General features: G+C 39.3%; 1 protein-coding gene across 1 annotated transcript in view; it reads right to left on the reverse strand.

The window, feature by feature from the left end:
• MAK16 (MAK16 homolog) overlaps positions 1 to 20,659 on the reverse strand; it is a 1,030,778-nt gene that overhangs the window by 154,716 nt on the left and 855,403 nt on the right. The window lies entirely within an intron of this gene.

Genomic DNA, 20,659 nt, shown 5'->3' on the forward strand with positions numbered 1-20,659 from the left:
TAGATAGTTTTTGATTTCCTTGCTTTTATAATACTAAACAAAATAAAATGAAAATAATATAGCCACGGTGGGGTGAAATCTTAAACTTCTTTTCATTGTGAGAAGTCAATAGTTAAGATGTGCCAATGGTTTCTTTTTGTGGCTGTAGAGCAGATACAAAGCCTCTTGGTGGAGATGATCTGAATTCTAGCTGGAACCTCTTGTGCAAGCCCTTTACATATGGTGATGTAAGGCACTGAGGCTCCCTCTATTCTATAGGGTGGGAGTAATTTTCTGTGTTTGGAAAGGGTAGTGCCTTCACCAGACATCTTAGTTACGGAAAAGTCAAAAGTCAATTATAGGAAGAAGTGGCAATTTGAGAATAGGTGCCATAAACTCTTGGAAAGCAAATCATTGAGACTTAGAGATCCTTCTTCCTCACCTTACAAAACCCATTTTCCCATATCTTATTTTGAAGAAGTTTTGGAAGTACAAAAAAGATGTAAGAATACTATAAATAACACTTGAATGTTCTTCAGTTAGATTCATCAATTGACAATATCTTGCCACATTTGCGTTATCTCTTTTACTTTCTCTTTATTTTTTTGCTGTTTGAAAGTAAGTTGCAGCCATTGTAACAATTCACCCCTCCATCTTCTGTGATTTGTCTTAGTTTATTCTGACTGCTATAACAAAATGTCATATACTTGGTGGCTTACAAAGAAAAGAAACTTATTTTCCACAGTTCTAGAGGCTGGGAAGTCCAAAATCAAGGTGCCAGCTGATTTGGTGTCTGGTGCGGGACTGCTTCCTGGTTCATAAACAACCCTCTTTTTGCTATAACCTCACATTGCAAAATGAGTGAGAGTTTCTGGCGGGTCTCCCTGTCTTTTTTTTTTTTTAAGAGATGGGGTCTTGCCTTGTTGCCCAGGCTGGTTTCAAACTTCTGAGCTCAGGCAATCTACCTGCTTCAGCCTTCCAAAGTGCTGGGATTACAGACTGAGCCCAGTACTCTGGGTCTCTTTTATAAGGACACTAATCACTAATCCCATTCGTGAGAGCTCCATCCTCATGATCTAATCACCTCCTAGAGGCCACACCTTCTCATACCATCATCTTGCAGGTGAGGATTTCAACATGAACTTCGAAGGGGAACGAACATTCTGACAGTAACATTCTTCTAAGTAATCACAAGAGCATTATTGCACCTAATAAATTGAGCACTGATACAATACTGTTATTTAATGCACAGTCCATATTTATAGTTTTCTAACTGCCCCAATGATGATTTGCTATATTTCTTTTTTCTTTCCAATTCAAGATCCAACTGAGAATTGCATGTATTTTTTACACATCCCTCTGTTAATCTAGACCAGTTCTCCTGTTTTACTTTGTTTCACTTTGGTTTTGGTCTTTTATGACACTGACATTTCTGAAGAGTCAAAAACATTTGTCTTACAGAATATCCCTTTTAAAAATGTATTTATTACTTATTTATTTTTGAGACATGGTTTTGATCTGTTGCCCAGGCTGGAGTGCGGTGGCGCCATCCTGGCTCACTGCAGCCTATACCTCCTGGGCTCAGGTGATTCTCTCACCTCAGCCTCACAGGTAACTGGGACTACAGAAACACAACACCTGGCTAAGTTTTTTGTATTTTTTGTATAGAGAGATGGGATTTTGCCATGTTATCCAGGCTGGTCTTGAACTCCTGGACTCAAGTGATCTGCCCGCCTCGGCCTCCCAGTGTGTTGGGATTACAGGCATGAGCCACTGCGGCCAGCCTTGTCTTGTAGAATATCCCATAATGTAGATTTATCTGACTGCCTTCTCATGATTAGATTCATGGACCCCCTTCTTTTTGAGCTTCAACATTATTAGAACATCTCTAATGGACTAAAGAACCCTGATTGAGGCAACCTATTAGAGAGGAGACCAGTTGCCTATCAGTGGAGATTATTTGGGAAAACAGAGTCTGGGGTGGTGACTCAGGCTTTAACACCTAGGTCTACAGGACAGTTTTTTATGTAGTTCTGTGTGTGTATGTGCACGTGTATGTGCATCTACAACAAATTTTTGGGATTGAGAGAATTAAGAGAAGGAGAAAAATAGGAGGAAAGGGAATAGGGGAAAACAAAAGAAAACTTAAGAGGTATATACAGAGAGAAATATATATATATATATATATATATATATATATATATATTTTGCAAGGGTGTAATGGTGATAGAGAATGGAGTCTTCTAATGTACCGATTAATTTTTTTAGTTTTCTCTCTGTACCCAAGAACAACTCCTTGGGCTAATAGGCCCCCAAAAATTCTTAGATTTATTAGAATAGTTAGAAAAGAAGATCAAAACCTTTTTGAGACAGGAAAGATAGAAGCTCATATTAAAATAAATGTGATGTTGTTGTCTGAGATGATGAAGCAGGACATATCAATATAAATATAACATCCCAGGTTATATAACTAACAAATGGCAGATCCAAATTTCAACCCAAGTTGGTTTATGATAATGCATGATGGTTAATTTTATATCATCTTGACTGGACTAAGGGATGCCCAGGTAGCTGGTAAAACATTATTTTTAGGTGTGTCTGTGAGGGAGTGTTCAGAAGAGATCAGCATTTAAATCAGTCGATGGAGGCTGCTGCAATTTTTTTTTTGCAATACTCCTGAAAAAGCTGCTCATTTTCCGCATTGATACGGAAAAATCCAGTTGTACTCTTACAACCTTTAATATAAATATGAGTTCTTTACAAGCGGAAGGGAGCCTCTGTCAGCACTTATAAGTGAGCCTGTTTTTCCCCTCTTTAGAAAGGAAGATGTAATACTGATATTGGAAAATAAATAATCTGGTTTGTACTTATTAAACACTTGGAAAATCCTGCAGCAGCTGTGTAAGCCTTAAAAGATACTCCCATTGATAGGAAGGCCTAGGTGTGGTGGTCTCTCACCTGATTTGTTTGCAGGATGCCCTTGTAATTCTGCATCCAAAAGTACTTCCCTTTCTCCATTGTGGGTACTGGCAGAATAAGGCTCACAAAGCACTGTGAAGTAAAGATCACATATTTGTGTAAACAACAAAAGTTCAGAAAAAAGCACTGTTGGGATTTTGGAAGCAACACTATGGTAAACCATGATCATAGTTATGGGAAATGACTATAAAGTTAAAAGAAAAATAGCATATGATGTCATCCCCCATGCCCTACTTGTTATGCTCCTCCCCATATGAGTCTCAGATCTAAGAAACAAAGATGCCATTAGTCAAGTCTGTTATTCTCTCTAATTTGATTCTTATCCAAAATTTTCTTTATTTTTGCAATTATAGAAGATAACATGTGATGGTTAATTTTATATGCCAACTTGACAGAGCTAAGCAATGCTCAGGTTGCTGGTAAAATATTTCTGGGTGTGTCTGTGAAAATGTTTCCAGAATAGATCAGCATTTGACTCAGTACACTGAGTAAAAAAGATCGCCAATGAAAACAGGCATTATTTAATCCACTGAGGGCTTAGATAGAACAAAAAGGCCAAGAAGAGTGAATTATCTCTCTATTCTTGAGTTGGAACATCCATCTTCTGCCTTCATGCATTGTTACTCCAGGTTCTTGGGCCTTCAGATTCAGACTGGGAATTACCCTTCTACTGCCCTCAGACTCAAACTGGGGCTTACATCAGCAGCTCCTCTGGTTCTTAGGCCTTCGGACTTACAGGGAATTACACCACCAACCCTCCTTTTCTCCAGATTGTGGAACAGATGGTGGGACTTCTTGACCTTCATAACTGAATGAGCCAATTCCATAATAAATCTTCTTATCTATATGCAATCTCCTATTGGTTCTGTTTCACTGAAGAACCCTGACAAATATGACATCGTTCTCCAAAATTCATATTCTGCCTATCTTTTGAAACACCAAAAACACACCAAACAAATTTTACTATAATAAGAGGCTTTCAAATTTTCAAAAAGTTGCGGGAGGGAATGACAATAACGAATAACAGAGCTGTATGGATAATGAAGAAAGAGAGTAAAAAATGCACTTTCTGAGGAGATACAAAAATAGTGTTAAGTTGGCGAAGCAGAATTGTGCAGTGGAGCTGATGCACACAGCATAATTCCAGAAAAAGAGGCTTTCTATTGGTTTCTTTACCGGGGCCAAAGTCTTAGTTTTGATTTCAGGAAATCCCCAAACAGGAAATAAGATGTTGCAAGCTTTGGGCTTTTGGGACAGACTCAGGAAAGAGATAAATTCTAACAACCTAAAAATTGCGCAGTGATTTCTTGGCTTCTGAGGGCATGTCACAAAGCCAAGGTGAAGCCACCCTTTCTCCCTCTGACTGCAGCTGGCTCAGGTGCCAGATCTCACCGCCAAGCACCCCAACACTAGTGATTGCTCAACACAACCACATTCCCCATGTCCTCACAGGGGCTCCGTTGAAGTTGCACAATCCTTTAGCAAACTTAAGGGGTCATTCATGAAGGGCAAGAAAAACAAGGAGAAAACAACTTCTAATCTTGTGCAGACAAGAAAGAATCTGTTTTGGCAATAGCAAGGAGGGGGATGGCTGTAGAACTCCGGGGTTTCTGCAGTGATCTCAGCGCTGGCAGCCTCTAGGATGACCTTGGAAAAGACTTTTAGTCTGTGTCAACTTGATCAGAATCTCCAGACAAAACATTGGTGCGTTCAGCCAAACTAACTGTTTCCAACATTTGCCTGTTTGACATCATGTAGGCACAGTCTTCATTGCACTGGGCTTTAATTTTACTCTCATAAAAGATGTTGGGAAGGGATCCCTGTCTACCTCCGTTCCCTCTTTGTCTAACACCCCTGCAAGCAAATTCTAGGGAGACATTCAACAATGGAGATTTATCAAGCTCTTGCACGATTCATGTATTAACCAGATATGGTGGAGTTGAGTTTAGATGAATTTGGAGATGGCGGGAAAGTGACACTGGGGACTACAAACCTGAATGCGTTCAAGGGGATTTACAAAGCTTTTGAAATGTTGCTCTCCTCATATAGGCATGCTGCTTCCCAATTAAACAGAAAACTTGGTCTCAGGCTGTGCACAGCTTCTCTCATGTTTACATGTGTCCCATATGTCCTCAGGGCACTGCCCACTGGGATAATTGATTAATCTGAGGTGGTCATTAATTGTTTGATGTCTGTTGTAGAGGAGGATAGGGTGGTCCCAGGGTAATCTGATTTGAGGATAGCCGGGGGCGAATGACAGTATCTCTGTTCTCTCATGTCCTGCCAAGTCCCGACATTCAAAGTGAGCTTGGCAATTATCTAACAAAGAAAAGAGCGACATGTGGCTTTTCCCAATGGGCGATTTCATTGTCCATTTGTGTCCCTTTGTTTACTGCCTCTCAAAGAAACCATGACAACCATATTTGTCTCTATTTCCTCTCCCCTAGATGTCTCCGGTTCCATCTGTTAGATATTCACTGATGAAGTCAACTTTTTGTCTTTCTCATTATAAGTGAAAATACACGTATGTGGGTTCATTTAAAAAAAAAAAGAATTAAAAATAAAAATAGGATACTTGACTTGATACATTGTTAAATAACCTCTCCACACTTTCTTAATTTTCACTAGCCTGTGGACGTATTTATTTATCTGATTTGTCGGAAAGTGCGTGTGCAATGTGAAGAAATGCATCATCGCACGGGGAAATAAAGCCCTGTTTAAGGTATTTGTGTAAAAGAAAAGTGGCCCCTTCATTCTCCAGCCAAGTGGTACACATTTTGTTTCTCTCTAACTCCAAAATCTCAGGTACTGACGGCCAGGAACACCTCTCCTTCCTCATAAGGTGGTTTTGCTTTCTAAGGCTTTTTACAAGCGTGTGGAATTGCATGGCTATTTGATGAACACTAGACACAGAAAGCAGTGACTGTGGCTTCACCCTCAGCAGGACACAAGTGGGGTTTCTTTTTGTGTAAAGTGTCATTTATAGCTGGGTCCCATTGACAGAGCCGTTCAACACACAGCAATCCCAGGCCTGGGAGTTCTGGCTTATATCTAGTTTTATCTTTGTTATTAAACCTTTATGACCTTGAGCAAAACATTTTGTCTCAGTGTGAACCCCAGCTCCTTCATCTGTAGAATGAAGTGAAACTAGATGACACATAAATTCCCAAACAGCTTTAAAATGATATAATTCTCATGGCTAACCACTGGCTAATGATTTTGCTAGTTTTCATCTTCTACCTGTTATATACAGTTATAGCCTCTATCCTTTTTTTTTTTTTTAACACTACTGTTCAGTATTTTTTTTTTTTTAATTATTATTATACTTTAAGTTCTAGGGTACATGTGCATAACGTGCAGGTTTGTTACATATGTATACTTGTGCCATGTTGGTGTGCTGCACCCATCAACTCGTCAGCACCCATCAACTCGTCATTTACATCAGGTATAACTCCCAATGCAATCCCTCCCCCCTCCCCCCTCCCCATGATAGGCTCCGGTGTGTGATGTTCCCCTTCCCGAGTCCAAGTGATCTCATTGTTCAGTTCCCACCTATGAGTGAGAACATGCGGTGTTTGGTTTTCTGTTCTTGTGATAGTTTGCTAAGAATGATGGTTTCCAGCTGCATCCATGTCCCTACAAAGGACACAAACTCATCCTTTTTTATGGCTGCATAGTATTCCATGGTGTATATGTGCCACATTTTCTTAATCCAGTGTGTCACTGATGGACATTTGGGTTGATTCCAAGTCTTTGCTATTGTGAATAGTGCCACAATAAACATATGTGTGCATGTGTCTTTATAGCAGCATGATTTATAATCCTTTGGGTATATACCCAGTAATGGGATGGCTGGGTCATATGGTACATCTAGTTCTAGATCCTTGAGGAATCGCCATACTGTTTTCCATAATGGTTGAACTAGTTTACAATCCCACCAACAGTGTAAAAGTGTTCCTATTTCTCCACATCCTCTCCAGCACCTGTTGTTTCCTGACTTTTTAATGATTGGCATTCTAACTGGTGTGAGATGGTATCTCATTGTGGTTTTGATTTGCATTTCTCTGATGGCCAGTGATGATGAGCATTTTTTCATGTGTCTGTTGGCTGTATGAATGTCTTCTTTTGAGAAATGTCTGTTCATATCCTTTGCCCACTTTTTGATGGGGTTGTTTGTTTTTTTCTTGTAAATTTGTTTGAGTTCTTTGTAGGTTCTGGATATTAGCCCTTTGTCAGATGAGTAGATTGCAAAAATTTTCTCCCATTCTGTAGGTTGCCTGTTCACTCTGATGGTAGTTTCTTTTGCTGTGCAGAAGCTCTTTAGTTTAATGAGATCCCATTTGTCAATTTTGGCTTTTGTTGCCATTGCTTTTGGTGTTTTAGACATGAAGTCCTTGCCCATGCCTATGTCCTGAATGGTACTACCTAGGTTTTCCTCTAGGATTTTTATGGTATTAGGTCTAACATTTAAGTCTCCAATCCATCTTGAATTAATTTTCATATAAGGAGTAAGGAAAGGATCCAGTTTCAGCTTTCTACTTATGGCTAGCCAATTTTCCCAGCACCATTTATTAAATAGGGAATCCTTTCCCCATTTCTTGTTTCTCTCAGGTTTGTCAAAGATCAGATGGCTGTAGATGTGTGGTATTATTTCTGAGGACTCTGTTCTGTTCCATTGGTCTATATCTCTGTTTTGGTACCAGTACCATGCTGTTTTGGTTACTGTAGCCTTGTAGTATAGTTTGAAGTCAGGTAGCGTGATGCCTCCAGCTTTGTTCTTTTGACTTAGGATTGTCTTGGAGATGTGGGCTCTTTTTTGGTTCCATATGAACTTTAAAGCAGTTTTTTCCAATTCTGTGAAGGAAGTCATTGGTAGCTTGATGGGGATGGCATTGAATCTATAAATAACCTTGGGCAGTATGGCCATTTTCACGATATTGATTCTTCCTATCCATGAGCATGATATGTTCTTCCATTTGTTTGTGTCCTCTTTTATTTCACTGAGCAGTGGTTTGTAGTTCTCCTTGAAGAGGTCCTTTACATCCCTTGTAAGTTGGATTCCTAGGTATTTTATTCTCTTTGAAGCAATTGTGAATGGAAGTTCATTCCTGATTTGGCTCTCTGTTTGTCTGTTACTGGTGTATAAGAATGCTTGTGATTTCTGCACATTAATTTTGTATCCTGAGACTTTGCTGAAGTTGCTTATCAGCTTAATCTCACTCTCTAATGCTTCTCATCTGTCTTGACTGTTTTATATTTTCCACTCTCATCTGTTTTAATTTACTGTTTTAGTCCTTTTGTGTTGCTATAAAGAAATATGAGAGGCTGGGTAAGAGGTTTATTTGGCTCACAGTTCTTCAGGCTGTGCAAGAAGCATGGTGCCAGCATCTGCATCCGATGAAGGCTTTAGGCCGCTTCCACTCTTGGTGGAAGAGGAAGTGGAGCTGGTGCATGCGGAGATCACATGGCAAGGAAGAGGTTAGGGAGGGAGGTGCGCGGCTCTTTTTTAACAACCAGCTGTCTCAAGAATAATAGAGCAAGAACTCACCCCCACTCCCCACCCCCCGCCAACTCCCCATCACCAGGAAGGGCATTAATCTATCATGAGAGATCTGCTGCTATGACCAAACCCCTTTCATTAGGCCCTACCTCCAACACTGGGGACCAAATTTCAACATGAGGTTTGGAGGGATCAAACATTCAAACTATAGCATATACTTATGACTTTAAAACATATTTAAAAATGAGCTTTAGGCCTGGTGCAGTGGCTCATGCCTGTAATCCCAGCACTTTTGGGAGGAGGTGGTGGGTAGATCACCTGAGGTCAGGAGTTAATGACCAGCCTGGCCAACATGGTGAAACCCTGTCTCTACTAAGAATACAAAAATTAGCCGGGTGTGGCAGTGCATACCTGTAATCCCAGGTGCTTGGGAGGCTGAGGCAGGTTGCAGTGGCCAAGATCGTGCCACTGTACTCCAGCCTGGGCAACAGAGTGAGACTCTGTCCCAAAAAATAAAAACAAAAATACAGAACTTTATTGCATTATAATTATATAAAACACAGTGCACCCATTTCACATTTACTGAATTTTTTCATATGTGTATAGATGTATTTATACCACCACAATTAACATTTAAAACGTCCATCCACCCCAATAAGTCCCTTAGTTTCTCTTTGTAGTCAATACTCCCCATTTCCTGGCCCTAGACAATCACTGATCTCCTTTCTGACACCAAACATTTTTTTGTCTTCAAAGCCATGCTTCTAATCTTGATCCAAATATATATATGATCAATTTCCCACTGGGAAACTTGACTTAGATGCATGCAAGCCCCTTGACCTTAAAACAATGGAAATCAGGATCTTTTTCTGTCATCAAAATTGTACGTCTGTGAATCATCCTATATTTCTTCCTTGCCTCCTCTTCCCATGTCAATCAATCCCACTCAATATTCCACTTCCTTAATATATTCACATCTGTCCCTTCCTTCTGCTACTATTTTTGGGCAGGGTCTAACTAACCACAATCTAGTCTTATCAAGTTCAGGAGCTGGCTGTGGATTTTCACATCCACTCATCCTTGTCCCTTAGGGTGTCAAGGACACCACCCTCTGTTTCAGGGAGAAGACGGGGCCTGGGAAAAGGATGTGGGTCATTTCAGATGGGGTTCAACATACCCTCAGCCAAGATGAATCTCAATTACAGATGATCCACAGGCAACATGCAAGAAGCTGTTAATAAAAAGCTTCTGCACAGCAAAGGAAATAATCAGCAGAGGAAACAGACGACCCAGAGAATAGTAGAAAATACTTGCAAACTATGTATCTGACAAAGGACTAATATCCAGAATCTACAAGGGACTTATCAAAAAGTGGGCAAAAAACACGAACAGACAATTCTCAAACAAAGATATACAAATGGCCAACAAACATATGAAAAAAATGCTCAACATAACTAAGTATCAGGGAAATGCAAATTAAAACTACAATGAGATACCACCTTACTCCTGTAAGAATGTCCATAATTTAAAAATTAAAAAAAATTAGATGTTGGTGTGGATGTGGTGAAAACGGAACACTTTTACCCGGCTGGTGGGAATGGAAACTAGTACAACTACTATGGAAAACAATATGGAGATTGCTTAAAGAACTGAAAGTAGATTTACTGTTTGATCCAGCAATCCCACTATTAGGTATCTGCCCAAAGGAAACGAAGTCATTATATGGAAAAGATACTTGCACACGCATGTTTATGGCAGCACAATTCACAATTGCAAAAATATGGAACTAGCCTAAATGCCCATCTACCAATGAGTGGATAAAGAAAATATGGTATATGTACACCATGGACTACTACTCAGCCATAAAAAGGAACCAAATAATGGCATTTGCAGCTGCTTGGATGGAGTTGGAGACCATTAAGTGAAGTAACTCAGGAATGGAAAACCAAACATTGTATGTTCTCACTTATAAGTGAGAGCTAAGCTATGAGGATGCAAAGGAATAAGAATGATACAATGGACTTTGGAGTCTCAGGGGGAAGGGTAGGAGGGATGTGAAGGATAAAAGACTACACATTGGGTACTGTGTACACTGATCAGGTGACGGGGTGCACCAAAATCTCAGAAATTACTACTAAAGAACTTGCCTATGTAACAAAAAACCACCTGTTCCCCCAAAACTATCAAAAAAAAATTTTTTAAAGCCCCTTGTGAAAAAAGCAAGGAGAAGAGCAGCTGGGTTGGCTACTTGCCCAGGAAAAGGGCTACATTCATGAATGGGGACAAATGTCTGTGGCCACTGGCTTGACTCCTACAGTTATCTGGCACTGGTAGCCAATACAGCAGGGAAGACTCTTGACACTGAACTACTCCTTTCCATGAGGCTTCTCTAGATGCACGCCCCATACATTAGGCTCCACGGATCTCCTCCAAGGTCAAGTCCACATACTTTGGCTCTCAGCCTAGATGAACTTCACATAGTCTTTTTGCAATGTATTTATGTGGTGTAACCTTTATATGCTGCTTATTTTAGGGTTTTTTCTCATATAAATGAAACATTCTCTAGCTCAATATTCTTTAAGAGCCACTCATCACTTTTAGAATAAAGACTTTCTGATATAGCCCTTGTCTGACTTCCTAGGCTCACCTCCTTCTCACCTCCCATTCATGTGCCCCGTGCTCTGCCTGCATCAAACTGCTTGCCTGTTCCCTAAACACTCCATGCTCTCTTCATACCTCTAAATCTTTGTAGACCCTGTTTTATTTCCTTTGCCAGGAATATCATGATATAAATGATTCCTGTTTTTTCTTCAGGACTCGGTTCAAATTGTTTTCTCAGTGAAGCCTGCCCTAATATCCCCAAAGGCTATTACTCTTCTTTCATTACATATTTGTATTTCTCCTGGTTAATTACCAGGTTATACACCAATGTGGAAAAGGAGGAAGTGGTACAACCCATTCCCTACATGGTCTTAACAGTGACCTGGTTAACTCACACGTATACACTTACATGTGTGCACATCCACACACCTACAAGGAACAAGGAAGGACACACCCAACACTCTGACTCTTTTTTTTTTGGTTGAAATTCTACATTCTGGCTCTTTGAGAGTTTTAATGAGGAGGTGAACTCATTATTTTGACTCATGATCAATTGGGAGTGACTCTTCTGCCACATTTTATTAGTTTTTCTTTCTCCGGATTCTTTCACTGGTTCTGAGACAGTATGTTCCTTGTCTTCAATGTTCTGGACTATGTAGCATTCATCTGCAATACCACAGGCATTGTCTGTAGATGGCCGTTGTTGTTGTTGTCTTTTTGGAGGCAGAGTCTTGCTTTATCACGCAGGTTGGAGTGCAGATCTTGGCTCACTGCAACCTCCGCCTCCCGAGTTCAAGCAATTCTCCTGCCTCAGTCTCCCGAGTGACTGAGATTACAGGTGCCCACCACCATGTCTGGCTAATTTTTGCATTTTTAGTAGAGACCAGGTTTCACCATGTTGGCCAGGCTGGTCTCGAACTCCTGACCTCGAGTGATCCGCCCACCTCACACCTGTAATCCCACCTCCCAAAGTGCTGGGATTATGGGTGTGAGCCACCACACCCGGCCACTAAGTTGTCTTTTTAAAATATCTCTCTCCTATTGTCTTCTCTTATGTTAGTCTGGTATGCACATGGCATCAGGAGGCAAAAGAAAAATCAATCCTGCATTGTCTGTAAAGGAATTTATTACATTGTAAATTTTAGAATCTGTTTACGTATTTGTCTCCTGCAGACTGAGTTCCTTGAACGTCAGATGGTATCTTTTTCTGTATACATCCCTAATGCCTAGCACAGTGCCTGGCAGAATCCATCAATGAATGAATTTATGACTTTGAATTCTGCCTATACTTCTATTGCCAGTTAATGGTTTATGTTAAGTAGCCTGTTTTGCCTTAATTAAAAACTTGCCCATGAGTAAATAAAATGTACTTGAATATATGTCTGAATTTAAAACATTTTCTCATTTAAAATTTGCAACAAGCATGAGTAATATTTTCATGTGCCAATGCCTCAAATTCAATGCATCGTATTTTAAAATAGAAACTAAAGCCAAGTCTGAATAATTAATTTAGATAATTTGTCAAGTCTTACTGCTGGTGGTGGACATGTAGACGTAATATATAGGTACAAACAGTATTTGCAGAACCTATGGTACTTTAAAAGGGAATAAAATAAATGATCAGAGAAAATACAACCAAACAGTGCAGACTTTTTTCATTAGCACTTCCAGAAAAGGAAGCTAAGTGTCAGTTCAGAGTGTTGATTGCAGGGATCAAGGTGGAGATGCTTGTTTTTTTTAGGGATTGGAAGAACCTGGAGCATTTCTCTTGTTTTTGTGCAGATGGTGACAGGCGCAGGAGAAGGAACACCTGGATATATTTTGAAGAATAGGCTGTATTGCTAAGTGTCAGAGAGTTGGGTAAAGCATTCAAAAGGCACTTTGGAGATCTATATTCCTAACAAATGCCAATAGTGTATTATAATTTTTGATTTTATGGAGAAATTATACTTCCTTCAGGGACTAAAACCTCGTAGAAGTTTTCTCTGACTAATCTACCTCATGATGACTCTTTGCTTGCTTTGAATAACTGTGACATTCACATGGGCTATCTCTGTTCTCTATATTTATATTATGTTTGTTCATATGATGCCTTAGAATAATCCCAAATTGTATCTCACCTACTAGATTATTTTATCCTGGGGCCTTATGTCTTTCTTTGCATTCTCTATAGCTCAATATATGTTCCAAACATTTTTACATATGGCCCTGATGTGACTTGAGCCTCAAAACAACTTTGTAAGATGGAGACATTATAAGTCTGATTTCTGCAGCTTGAAAAACAGATGTGGAATATTGAGTAACATCCAAATGTATGCAGCAAACAAGGGGTAGTGTCCAGATTGAGAGCAAAGTTTATGATCATTCTGCAGTACGCTCAGAAAAGAAACAGAATTCTTCCAAAGGAAACAGTTAGTGGTCCTTTCGCTGACAAAATAAAATGGAGAGGCAGCAGTGGTTAGTTATGGGCGTGGTATATTTTTTATGTTATCTGATAATTATATTTATTCCACACTGGTCATTCATGAAGTGTGTAATCTAAAGCTCGACTTGTAATTGGTGCTTAATAGAGAAGGGTTTGTTGGCTGACAGTGTAAACAAGGCCCTCAGATAATAGAAGAGGATGGACATCTGTTGATCTAGAAGTTTATGCAAAGCAGTTAGGTTTAAGTTCTAAGGAAATTTAGCTCACAATTAGGCAGTTTGAGTGCCTCTCACCGAGTTTTTGTTTTTGTTTTTTTTTCTTTCCACTGCACTGAGTGACTGTAATTTAAAAATGTAGGGCCAAGTGCGGTGGCTCACGCCTGTAATCCCAGCACTTTGGGAGGCTGAGGAGGGTGGATCACCTGAGGTTGGGAGTTCAAGACCAGCCTGACCATCATGGAAAAACCCCATCTCTACTGAAAATACAAAATTAGCTGGACGTGGTGGCAGGCACCTGTAATCCCAGCTACTTGGGAGGCTGAGGCAGGAGAATCGCTTGAACCTGGGAGGCAGAGGTTGTGGTGAGTCGAGATCGCCCCATTGCACTCCAGCCTGGGCAACAAGAGCGAAACTCCATCTCAAAGAAAAAAAAAAAAAGTAATAAATACCACCTTCTGTAGCTGCTTTACTGTCTTTTTTCTTCTTTCCACACCCCATCGTTCCTCCTGCCATCATGCTGGTACCTCCTTAAGGCACTCACACATTTCATCCCTTGCAAATGGAGTATAAAAACATATTAAAATAGCCTGTAATCCCAGCAGTTTGGGAGGCCTAGGTGGGCGGATCACTTGACGTCAGGAGTTTGAAACCAGCCTGGTCAACATGGTGAAACCCTGTCTCTACTAAAAATACAAATATTAGCTGGGCGTGGTGGTGGGTGCCTATAATCCCTGCTACTTGGAAGGCTGAGGCACGAAAATCACTTGAACCCGAGAGGTGGAGGTGGCAATGAGTCGAGATCATGCCATTACACTCCAGCCTGGGTGACAGAGTGAGATCTGACTCAAAAAAAAAAAAAAAAAAAAAAAAAAAAATTAAAATATACCACATGTGGTGATTAATTGTCACAAGCACATCACCCAGGGCCTTGATGTCAGACCTGTGTTTTAAATGGTGTAAATTCAATGTCTGTCACTCTCAAGCTCCTTTGAATTTTAGTGTCTGAATCACCCTATAGTAGCATTGCTCTTTTTTTTCGGGGTAATTTAATAAAAAGATGAAATTACTCTGTATACGTTTTTAATTGCAATTCTTGAGATAAAATAGGTTGATGTCATCCAAGTCCTCTCTCCTGAATCAACTGCAAATGTGTTTTAATGCAAACTATTTTAGTCCGTAAGAAACCTACTGGAGCAACAGAATGCTCATAAAAATATGCCCTGTTGACTATATCACCGTCTCAGTTGACTATATCACCGTCTCAGTTGCATTAGACAATTTCACATTCAATCTTTATTTTGATTTCTCTTATTATTCAGCTCTATTTATTCCTGGGACCCAAATAGGGCGTCACAGTTATAAAAATGTCATAAAATCAGGCCATAAATGAAATTACCTTTAGGGACAAGTGACTTATCCGTGTACAAAGGTAAATCCTACTGTTAACTTTTCCTGAGCAAGAGATTTGGCAAGTTGCCTCTTCAATAATTTGGAAATTGCTATCTTGGGTTGTTTTCTGTGCTTTTGATACGTGGCTCTAGTCACCTTAGATTTTAGCTGGGACATCTACTCTGTGGCTCTGAAGCAAGCTAATTTACTTTTCTGTATCACAACCTTCATCTGTGTTTTTGTTTTCCCTCAGCAAGTGAAGGAAGAAGATCAGGGCATTAATCTCACTCCATTAGAAGGATGCATTTCCGTTTTCATCCAATTAGCTGCTGTAATTTGAGGCTTTTGGTGCCTGCTGATAAGGCAGGAGGCTGGCAGCAGAAAAGGCCATGGAGAGCTTTCAGAGGGGCCTCTGCGAGCTGTTATCACAAGTTTCACTCAAAAGATCAAGTGTCAGGCCTGCTCACACCAGTCAGATCCTCAAATCTTTATATATTCATTAACCATCGATATGTGGTTATTCAGGGAGGTGGCAGCAAGGCTTCAGACGGTAAGGCCTCAAGGCGCACAGAACCAAAGTAACCAGTAATGAATTCACATCTCTGAGCACAGCTTGTTCTTAGGAGTGAAGGATTTAAGAAGCTGGCTTCTTTCCCTCTTTTAAAAACATAAGCGTATCCAGACTTGACATTTTTTTTTTAATAGGAGAAAAAGGCACACAAAACTTATTTTTAACATGCATAGGGGAAACTCTCAGGAGTGTGATTACCCCTGGAAATTTTAATTTTACTCCATTTATTCATTCTTAGGGGTCTCTTTGATATTAACAAGACAAACGAACTAACGGAAAAATGGAACCTGTTAGTTTTGGAAGGCTGAAAAGACTTCTGGGAATTCCTGAAACAATGGGGTAATGATTTGCATAGGCAAAGGGAAGTGAGGGTTTGGGGGTCCCCACAAGGAAGTGTGGGTTGGGGGTCCTAACACCCCATATTATATCTCTCTACCACTTTCTGCCATATGAGAGGAGAACACATGTACTTCTTAAAATAAGACAAGATATCCTTAGAAAATGTTAGCTTGACTTTCAGGATGATGCGTGTAAGTTTCTGCTCCAAATTTTGAAGTTGGACATTTTCTCTTCTAGAATGATCATCTCCCATTTTTCTAGGAAACCTCTAGCGTCAAGAAATTGTTTGTGAAAAATAACTGAACAAGTAAAATTCTTTCAGAAAAAAACTCACTGACTTGAAATATCTAGTCAATTAGCTCTAAACACAAGGATGGACAAGTGAGATAGTAAACTTGGGGTCTGGATCTCTCTTATTTTACTTCGCTTTTCCTCATAAGTATAATAAAGGGATTTTGTACTTGGTCATTGCCAATATCTCTTTTGGTTTGAATATTCTATAATTGGAGAGGCAGCATATTTCAATTTAGGATTGGCAAATATTAAGCTTGTCTATTGCATTTCTTGTTGGTTACACTCATGGTAGACACCTCTAATCAATTTTTCTGCTAGTTTTAGAATCCCAAGGCCTTAGAAACCTTTTCAGCACAGAACTTTGAGCAACCGTTATCCATCAGATGAAGACAAAATTTAACACCATTCCAGACATCATGGACAGATATGTAGTGAAGGATAGAGGTCAGGACAGAGATCTAGTCCTGTATCTGTCTGTACACACCTGTGGAACCCTTGAGAAGTAAACTAAATATTTTAAAATTAAACTTGATGTAGGTTTTTGCGTGAAAATAAGTTTTCTTTTCCTTTTCTTTTTCTTAGACGGAGTCTTGCTCTGTCGCCCAGGCTGGAGTGCAGTGGCGCGATCTTGGCTCACTGCATGCAACCTGTGCCTCCTGGGTTCAAGCAATTCTCCTGCCTCAGCCTCCCAAGTAGCTGGGATTGCAGGCACACGACACCACACCCAGCTAATGTTCTGTATTTTTAATAGAGATGGAGTTTCACTGTGTTGGCCAGGCAGGTCTCAAACTCCTGATCTTAGGTGATCTGCCTGCTTCAGCATCCCAAAGTGCTGGCATTACAGGCGTGAGCCACTGTGCCTGGCCAGTTTTCTTTAGGATAAATGACTAGAGGTGGAATTGCTGAGTCATATGGTAACTGCACATTTAGTTTTTAAAGACATTGGCAAATGGTTTTTAGCGTGGCTGTAACATTCCTACTAACAACGTTTGAGTGATCCAGTTTTTCTGCTTCTTCACCAGCATTTAGTGTTGTCACTAGTTTTAGTTTGGCCACCCTGATACATGTGTAGTAATTATCTAATTGTGGTTTTAATTCACATTTTCCTAATGGCTAAGAAGATTGAACATCTTTTCATGGGTTTTTATGCTGTCTGTATATCTTCTGTGAAATATCTGGTCATGTCTTTAGCTCATATTCTAATTGGATTTTTTTTTTTTTTTTTACTGCTAAGTTTTGAGTGTTCTTTATATATTCTAATACTAGTCCTTTGTTACAATATTTTTTCCCTTTGGTCAGTCTTGCTACAGATTTGTTAGTTTTCTTTTTTTTTTTTTTTTTTTTTTTGATGGAGACAGGGTCTTGCTCTGTCAGATACGCTGGAGTGCAGTGGTAAAAACACAGCTCACTGCAGCCTCGACCTACTGGGCTCGAGCAATCCTCCTGCCTCAGCCTCCTGTGTAGCTGAGACCACAGGTGTGAGCCATCACACCTGGCTAATTTTTAAATTATTTTTATTTTTATTTTTGAGACAATCTCTCTCTGTCACCCAGGCTGGAGTGCAGTGGTGTGATCTCAGCTCACTGCAGCCTCCACCTCCTGGGTTCAAGCAGTTCTCTTGCCTCAGCCTCCCGAGTAGCTGGGATTACAGTCACATGCCACCATGCCTGGCTAATTTTGTATATTTAGTAGAGCTGGGTTTCACCATGTTGGCCAGGCTGATCTTGAACTCCTGACCGCAGGCCTTGGCCTCCCAAAGTGCTGAGATTACAATCATGAGTCATCACGCCCAGCCTTTTTTGATTTTTTTGTAGAGATGGAGTCTTGCTCTGTTACCCAGGCTGGTCTTGAACTCCTGGGTTCAAGCAATCTTCCTGCCTTGGCTCCCCAAAGTGTTGGGATTATAGGCATTAGCCACCAAGCCTGGCCTAATTTTCTTTATTGTTTTTCTGTTTTCAATGTCATTGATTTTGACTCTTATTTTTATTATTTCCTTGCTTCTGTTTGCTTTAGATTTATCTTGCTCTTTTTTTCCCCTAGCTTCTTGAGGTGAGAGTTTGGATTCTTTATCTGAGGCTTCCCCCCACCTTTAATGTATACCTTTAGTGCTATAAATTCCTCTCTCAGTATTGCTTTAGTTGTGTTTTTTTGTCAGTTCAATATATTTTCAATTTCTTTAGAGCCTTCCTCTTTACTGAAAGATTATTTATAAATGTGCTATTCAGTTCCCAAGTATTCGGATATTTTCTTTTCTTTTTCTTTTTTTTTTTTGAGATGGAGTCTCACTCTGTTGTCTAGGCTGGACTGCAGTGGCACAACTTCAGCTCACTGCAACCTCAGCTTCCTGGGTTCAAGTGATTCTCCTGGCTCAGCCTCCCAAGTAGCTGGGATTACAGGTGCATGGCACCACAGTTGGCTAATTTTTGTAGTTTTAGTAGAGACAGGGTTTCCATGTTGGCTAGACTGGTCTTGAACTCCTGACCTCAAGTGATCTGCCTGCCATGGCCTCCCAAAGTGCTGGGATTACAGGTGTGAGCCACCACACCTGGCCAAGTATTTTTCTCTTAGTGCTCTGTTATTGATTTTCAGTCTGATTCCACTGTGGACACTGAACCCATTTTGTATGATTCCAATACTTTAAAATTTTTAGGTTTGTTTTGTGATGCTAGATATATGGCCTATCTTGGTATATATTTTCTGAGTGCTTAAAAAGAATATGTATTCTTCTGCTATTGAGAAAAGTGCCCTAAAAATATTGAATAGATTCTGTTGGTTGATGGCATTTTGTGTTATTCTATAGTCTTTATATTTTCTGTCTAGTTGTTCTGTCAGCTGTTGAGAAGAGTGAAGACTTTAACACAATTGTATATTTGTCTATTTCTCCTTTCAGTTCTATGTGTTTTTGCTTCACATGTTTTGTAGCTCTGTTGTTTGGTACACACTTACTTAGGATTATTGTCTTTTTGGTGGACTGCTTTTTTTTTGTCTTTCTATAATGTCCCTGTCTGTCTCTGGTAATATTTTTGGCTCTGAAGTCTACTTTATCTCATATCAATATTACCAATCTTGCTTTTTCTTTGATGAATGTTTGCATGATATATCTTTTTTTTTTTTTAAACCTTTTATATCTTATTTACCTATATCATAGTTTAAGAGAGTTTCTTATGGGCAGCATGTAGTTGGGTCATATTTTGAAACCTACATGCTGGGTTTTTTTGGGAGTGTATTTAGACCATTTATATTTGATACAATTTTATATGTACAATTTGATAATTTAATCATTCACACACACACACATACATATATATATATACACACACACATATATAGCTAGACTTTATTCCCCCACTATCAACACCACAGTGGTACATTTCTTGCAACTGTTGAATCTACACTGACATTATCACCAAAGATTTGCCATTTACATATATATGTGTGTATATATGTGTGTGTGTGCATTATTTGATTGTTTTTAAGTGTTTTTTAAAAGATATTACATTACATATACATGAACTTTACAATTGGCTGGTGTTGTCATTTTACCAGCTTGAATGAGATATAGAAACCATGTCTCCTTTTACATTCCTTTACCCTTCTTCACTTATAATAGAATTGTTTAAAATATTTCCTCAACATACATTTAGAACCATATCAGACAGTGTTATAATATGTGCTTCAACTAATAAACATAAATTAGAAAACTCAAGAGTTTTTTTGTTCATTTTTTGCTTAGCGTATTCTTTATAATTTTCTTCCTTTTAAGAACACTTTTAAAAACTATTCTTTTAGAGTAGGTTTTCTGGCAACAAATTAAAATAATTTTCCTTCATCTGAACATGACTTGATTTCTCCTTCATCTCTGAAGAATATTTTTGTTGGATACAGGATTCTGGGTTGATAGTTCTTCCCTTTCAGCGTTTGAAAATATCATGTCATTTCTTATTGGCTACTATAGTTTTTGACGAGAAATCAACTGTCATTTGAACTGTTTTTCCTCTATAGGTAAGGTGTCATTTTTTGAAATGTCACTTTTTTGAAATGTCACTTTTTGAAAAAAGTGTTTTCAAGACTTTGTCTTTAGTTTTAAGAAGTTTAATCATGATGTGATATGTCTTGTTGTGGATTTCTTTGGGTTTAACTTGTTTGGTGGTTGGTCATCTTGAATCTATAGATTTATGTCTTTCGTTGGTTTTGGAAAGTTTTCACCCATTATTTCTTTGAGTACTTTTTTTAGCCCCACTTTCTTTCTCCTTTCTTTCCAGGATTCCAAATACACAAATGGTAAACTTCTCCAGATCTTTTGTTACAGTCTCACTAGTTCTTGAGGCTCTTTGCATTTATTTCAATCTATTTTCTCTATTGTT

Source organism: Macaca thibetana, chromosome 8, assembly GCF_024542745.1.
Source record: "Macaca thibetana thibetana isolate TM-01 chromosome 8, ASM2454274v1, whole genome shotgun sequence".
In the NCBI taxonomy this organism is placed as follows: domain Eukaryota; kingdom Metazoa; phylum Chordata; class Mammalia; order Primates; family Cercopithecidae; genus Macaca; species Macaca thibetana.